This window comes from Lathyrus oleraceus, chromosome 3, assembly GCF_024323335.1.
Source record: "Lathyrus oleraceus cultivar Zhongwan6 chromosome 3, CAAS_Psat_ZW6_1.0, whole genome shotgun sequence".
NCBI classification, from domain to species: Eukaryota; Viridiplantae; Streptophyta; class Magnoliopsida; order Fabales; family Fabaceae; genus Lathyrus; species Lathyrus oleraceus.
Window position 1 is genome coordinate 325,872,628 of NC_066581.1, and position 6,561 is coordinate 325,879,188.

Genomic DNA, 6,561 nt, shown 5'->3' on the forward strand with positions numbered 1-6,561 from the left:
GGGAGATTTGATGGCCCTTGTTTTTTCCCATTTTAATTTATTTCTGATTTTATATTTTAATTAGCTTATTTTGTTTAATTCATATTAAATTCATTTTTAATCCAAAAAATATGGGACTTTCACCAAAAATCTCTAAATATTTTTCTCTTTCATATTTTAAATTAAAATTAGTTTTTGGATTAATTTTGATATTCTTTATGAATTAAATTTTTTTTGACTTATTTTCAATTGTTTAAAATTACTTCTGACTTTCCAAAAATTATGAATTTTTTTGTCTAAGATCCTTTGACCTTGTTTGACCTAGGATAAATCCCCTGGCCATTTATTTGGTGTTTTGAAGGAATTTGAGGTTTTGTTTTAGTGTGTGGTATGTTTTAGGAGTTTGGTTCTTTGTACCAAATCTCTAACATGCATTAACACCTATATTTTTATTGCCCGACCTCACATAGTTGTGACTTCTACATAAGTCCAATTACGATTGCTTAACATAGAGCTAAATTTATCCCTCAAGGCATATCATTCTAGTTGTAGCGGTAAAATTCATGACCATCAAGATATGAATAAGCTTAACGTCAATAAAACCAAAGTCGCCACCGCGCTTTTATTGTTTCAAAAGGAAAAAGGAAAAGTACGAACAAAACCCAAAGATAAGAAGTTTTCAAATCAAAACTAATAAAATGCCAGAGATTACAGGTAAGGGGGTTGGTTACACAGAGGGAAGGTGTTAGCACCCAAAGTGTCCTAGGTACTCCTAGGGAGCCCTTTTTTATGTATGCATATGTGTTTGGTATAAAAGATGTTTGAGAAAAATAGAGTGTGGGGATGAGAAAAGAATTCATTGATTATATTTTTGTGTTTGACAAGACCTTCAGTCTTCTGCCTACGTACCAACATACAAATGAAGGATCAACACCTCGTAGTTCGTGGTAAAAATTTCAAAGTTGGTGAATTACTTTTAACAAAAATTTAAATGAAAAGGCACAAAGGGTCAAAAAATTTGAATAGAGTGGTTAGTTCTTTTTGTCTTTTGAAATTTAAGTCAATATGATTAGATTTATTTACAAATTTGATTTAAGAAAGAGTTTGAAAATTCAATGGCATAAGGCCAAAGTTTCTAACTATTAAAACAAAGTCTAAGTTGGAAATTACAAGCAAAGAAAGTTTTTGAGAAGGGGGAGAGATTTTGAAATTTAAGAAGTAGGAGAAGATGATGAGGCTATCCTAAGCACAAATTAAAAGTTAAGAGTTGAAAAGATCTGACCAATGAGATGCAATCCAACATATAAGAATGTCATATAGAAACCCCACTTTCCCTTTGGACTTCAATCAAGCAATAATCAATATCCAGACATCATGAAGATCAAGGCATCAAATAAAGATAGCCACATCCAAGCAGGCAATTCCCATAGCTAGCAACCTTCTTTGTCTTCTCATGTATCAGATGGAATATTCCTTGACCAACTCAGAGTAAGACATTAGACACAAGATCAAAATAATAATTAAGCATAAAGACAGGGTAGAAGATGAATTCAAACAAGATCCAAGGCTTGCATCAGATGAAGGCTCAATTCACAATAGCTTGATCTCAAAATGTTGGCATTGGCCAAGTCCTTTTCGCACAGGGAATGTTGCCTAATCCTAAGTCCAAAAGTCCAGATCAAGTTCAAGAGTCCACCAGATGTTTTTTAGGGTTTTCGTTGTTATTAGGTATTTTAAGGTCCTAAGACCACAAACAAAATCAAAACACACAAACAAATATATACAATCATAAAATATGGCTCAAATGAACAAAGTAAAAATGACATAATCATAAACAAGTTAGATGAAATATAAATGGCAATGAATGAAATTTAAATTGCATAATAGTAAATAACTTGAAAGTAAAGCAATATTAACAATAGTTAGTCAAATGTTAGTCAAGAGTTAGTTAAGTATTAGTGGTGTTTTTTAATTTATTAAGTCATTCTTTGGAGAATACTCAACCATCCATTCACAAGTATGAATCCTTAAACCAAGACATCTTCCATGAGAAGGGCTCCAACTTGGAAAATTCAACAAGTATGCCACTAGCTCTCATGAAAGGAAAAAAGGTCAAGTCTGCACACAGTGCCATGAAGAATGGGAGGCTTACAATATCACTTACTAGAATTCTATGCCATTAGGGTCAAATTTAGCTATATATTAAGCAATCATAATTGGACTTATGTAGAAGTCACAACTATCTGAGGCCGGGAAATACAAAATTAGATGTTAATGCATGTTAGAGATTTGATATGAAGAACCAAACTCCTAAAACATACCACACACTAAAAGAAAAGGTCAAGAGGGAGGGACTTATCTCAGTCACACTTGTATTGGTTCATCTGACACAAGGTCATTGATGAACCAATTAGCCTTGTTGGTTCTTGTGTTGGCAGCAATTTTGGTAAAACCTAGAGTGTTCACAAGATGTCACATGTGTTGTCTTAACATAAGATATCATGTACCTGCTGGATGTTTAAAATGTAATTATGCAGGATTGTTCCAGGATGTCAGACCCGATGTCATGACATTTGTATACAGAACATTCAGTCTGAATGTTATGTATTATGTGATTGCGTTTTTAATGCAAATCTATGTATGATTGAAGATATGATTTACACACACATTCAATCATTGATTACAACCAGATTTACTTATTTTGCAAAGAGATCTAATCAACTGTCATGAGAAGATTTGAATGGAAAATAGTTTTAGGGTTTTATGATGTCCAAGCCCAGCCAAATGCTTCTATAAAAAGGACATGGAAAACCTGATTTGTAACACAAGAAATAAGGAACAAAATATTGAGAGAGAATAAGGGTTTAAGTCTTGTGTGGTCGTGTGTTTTGTAAGCCATTCAATTCATCCATAGATGATTGAATTGGTATGATTTTTGAGTTGTAATTTGTCACTCAAAGCTTTTAAGCATGAGTGTGCGTCTACTTGATTGAAGCTGTTAAGTAAGATCAAGTGTGTGTCTTTGAAGAGTGTCTTCTTTTCATTGTAATTCTTGTTTATATCACTGGTGTGATTGAGGGGGAGTGAGTGGGATCTCATATCTAAGAGTTCTTAGGTAGAAGTCACACGGGTAGAGATTAGGCGAAAAAGACTGTAACTTGTGTTGTTTACTAAGAGTCTTTGAACTAATTCTATTTAGTGGATTTCCTTCCTGGCTTGGTAGCCTCCAGACGTGTGTGAGTTTGCACCGAACTGGGTTAGAAATTGCTTGTGTCTCTTGCATTACTGTTCTTTATCTTTTATCCTGTTTGTATTGTTCAGATATTAGTGTCGTGACATTACCTTCGACATCTCATATCTGATACCAGCATTTCAATTGGTATCAGAGCAGGCATCCTGCTCTGGTTCTGGGTGAGATCTAGGGACGATACTTTCTGGTACTATGGAGAGAGATGGAGGATCTGTTCACAGACCATCTATTTTGGATGGATCCAATTATGGTTACTGGAAACCTCGAATGGTAGCCTTCCTAAAATCTCTGGATAATAAGGCTTGGAAGGCTGTGTTAACAGGTTGGGAACATCCAGTTGTTATCAAGGATGGAGAAGCTACTACTGATAAGAAGGATGAAGAACAATGGACCAAGGAGGAAGATGATTTAGCCCTTGGAAACTCTAAAGCATTGAATGCTATATTCAATGGAGTAGATAAGAATATCTTCAGATTGGTAAATAACTGTGAAGTGGCTAAAGATGCTTGGGACATTCTCAAAACCACTCATGAAGGCACCTCTAGAGTGAAGATGTTTAGACTGCAGCTGCTCACTACCAAGTTTGAAAATTTAAGGATGAAAGAAGATGAAAATTTCATGAATTTCATATGAATATCCTTGAAATTGCTAATGCCTCAGGAGCCCTGGGTGATAAGATGTCAGATGAAAAATTAGTGAGGAAAATACTCAAGTCACTCCCTAAGAGATTTGCCATGAAAGTGACAACCATAGAAGAGTCTCAAGACATTTCCAATATGAGAGTTGATGAGCTAATTGGATCCCTTCAAACATTTGAGATGGGAATGTGTGATGGATCTGAAAAGAAATTCAAAAGCATAGCCTTCATGTCAAACACTGAGGAGGAAGAGGAGGAAAATGGTCAAGATATTGATGAAGATCTGGCAAATGATGTTGCAATGCTGGGAAGACAATTCAACAGACTTCTGAAAAAGATGGATGTAAGATCGAAGGCTAATGTCAAGAATATCACATCTGACATCAGTAAATCCAACAATACTGGAAGAAGAACAAGGTCAGATGAAAAGCCCAAAGAAGTAAAAGGAGTTCAGTGCCATGAATGTGATGGGTATGGACACATTAGAACTGAATATGGGACCAACCTCAAGAAACAGAAGAGGAGTCTTGCTGCCACTTGGTCTGATGAAAGTGAAACAGAAGAGTCTGCAAATCTTGTGACTGCCTTGACTGGAAGATGGGGTTCTGATGAAGATTCAAGTGATGATGAAGTAACCTTTGAAGAGTTGGCCACTACCTATAGAGAGTTGTGTCACAAAAGTGCAGAAGTGTGTCAACAAGTTGAAAGCCAGAAGAAAGTGATATCACAGCTGGAGAATGAGAAGGCAGAACATTTGGAAACCATCTCCAAGTTGAAGAGTGAAGCAGTATTCTTGATTTCTAAACTAGATGAGATGACCAAGTATGTAAGAATGCTGAACAATGGATCTGACACATTAGACAAAATTCTCCAGACTGGACAAATAACAGGAGACAAGTCTGACATTGGGTTCAATGAATCTAAACCTGAGTGCAGCCACACTGGTAGCAAATCAAAGCTCAAACCCAAGTGCAGTCACACTGGGAGAAAACCAGAGATGTCACATCATATGTCACAACATCATAAAGGAAGATAGTAGAAAGGGAAAAATCAAAGATGGAGATGTCACTACTGTGGAAAATTTGGCCATATAAAACCATTATGCTATAAGCTGTATGGCTATCCTAGTCCCTCTCATCATCAACCTAAACCCAAACATCACAAACGTGTCAACAAAAAACAATGGGTTCCTAGAACTGATGTTACAAGTCTGATAGCTCACACTTCCTTCAGAGTTTCAGCCAAAGAAGATTGGTATTTTGACAGTGGGTGCTCCAGACACATGACTGGAAACAAAAACCTACTAACTGGCCTTCATCCTCAAGCCACCAGTTATGTAACCTTTGGTGATGGAGCAAAGAGTGAAATTAAGGGAATTGGTAAGCTCAACTACCCTGGAGTTCCTAATCTTGACAATGTTTTACTTGTTAAAGGACTGACTGCAAATCTAATAAGCATCAGTCAACTATGTGACCAAGGTCTAACTGTAAACTTCACAAAAACTGAATGTCTGATTACTAACAAAGAAAATGAAGTGATCATGAAAGGAGTCAAGTCTAAAGACAACTGCTACATGTGGAGCTCTCAAGAAACTGGTTATTCTTCAATGTGTACTTTAGCCAAAGAAGAAGAAGTGAAGATATGGCATCAAAGATTGGGCCATCTGCATCTTAAAGGTATGAAGAGGATGGTATCTGTTGAAGCTGTTAGAGGAATTCCCAACCTGAAAATTGATGAAGGAAAAGTCTGTGGGGAATGTCAGATTGGAAAATAGACAAGGATGTCACACCCGAAGCTCAAACATGACACCACTTCCAAAGTATTGGAACTCCTCCATATGGATTTGATAGGACCCATGCAGGTGGAAAGCCTTGGTGGGAAGAAGTATGCGTATGTAGTGGTGGATGACTTCTCCCGATACACCTGGATCAATTTTATAAGAGAAAAATCTGATGTTTTTGAAGTCTTCAAAGAGCTTTGTCTAAAACTTCAAAGAGAAAAGGAAAGTCCAGTTATCAAAATTAGAAGTGATCATGGGAAGGAATTTGAGAACAGCAAGCTTGCGGAATTCCGTTCTTCAGAAGGAATTCATCATGAGTTCTCATCTCCCATTACTCCCCAGCAAAATGGTGTAGTGGAAAGGAAAAATAGAACCCTTCAAGAATCAGCCAGAGCTGTGATTCATGCTAAGAAATTGCCCTACCATTTTTGGGCTGAAGCCATGAACACAGCCTGCTATGTTCACAACAGAGTGACCTTGAAGAAAGGGACTCCTACAACTCTATATGAAGTCTGGAAAGGGAGAAGACCTACAGTCAAATACTTCCATGTGTTTGGTAGTAAATGCTATATCTTGACTGATCGTGAACAAAGAAGGAAGATGGATCCCAAAAGTGATGAAGGAATATTTCTGGGTTACTCAACAAACAGCAGAGCATATAGAGTCTTTAATTCCAGAACTAAAGCAATGATGGAATCTATTAATGTTGTGGTTGATGACCAACAAACAGATGTCACAGACGATGTGGAGACATCTCTGGATGATCCACTAGCTGATTTCTCAAACAAAAATAAGGAGAGTGAACCTCCCCAAGCTGAACCTGAAGATGACAAAATCAACAAGGGACCCTCCATCAGAATTCAGAAGGATCATCCCAAAGATCTCATTATAGGAGATCCAAATAAAGGGGTCACA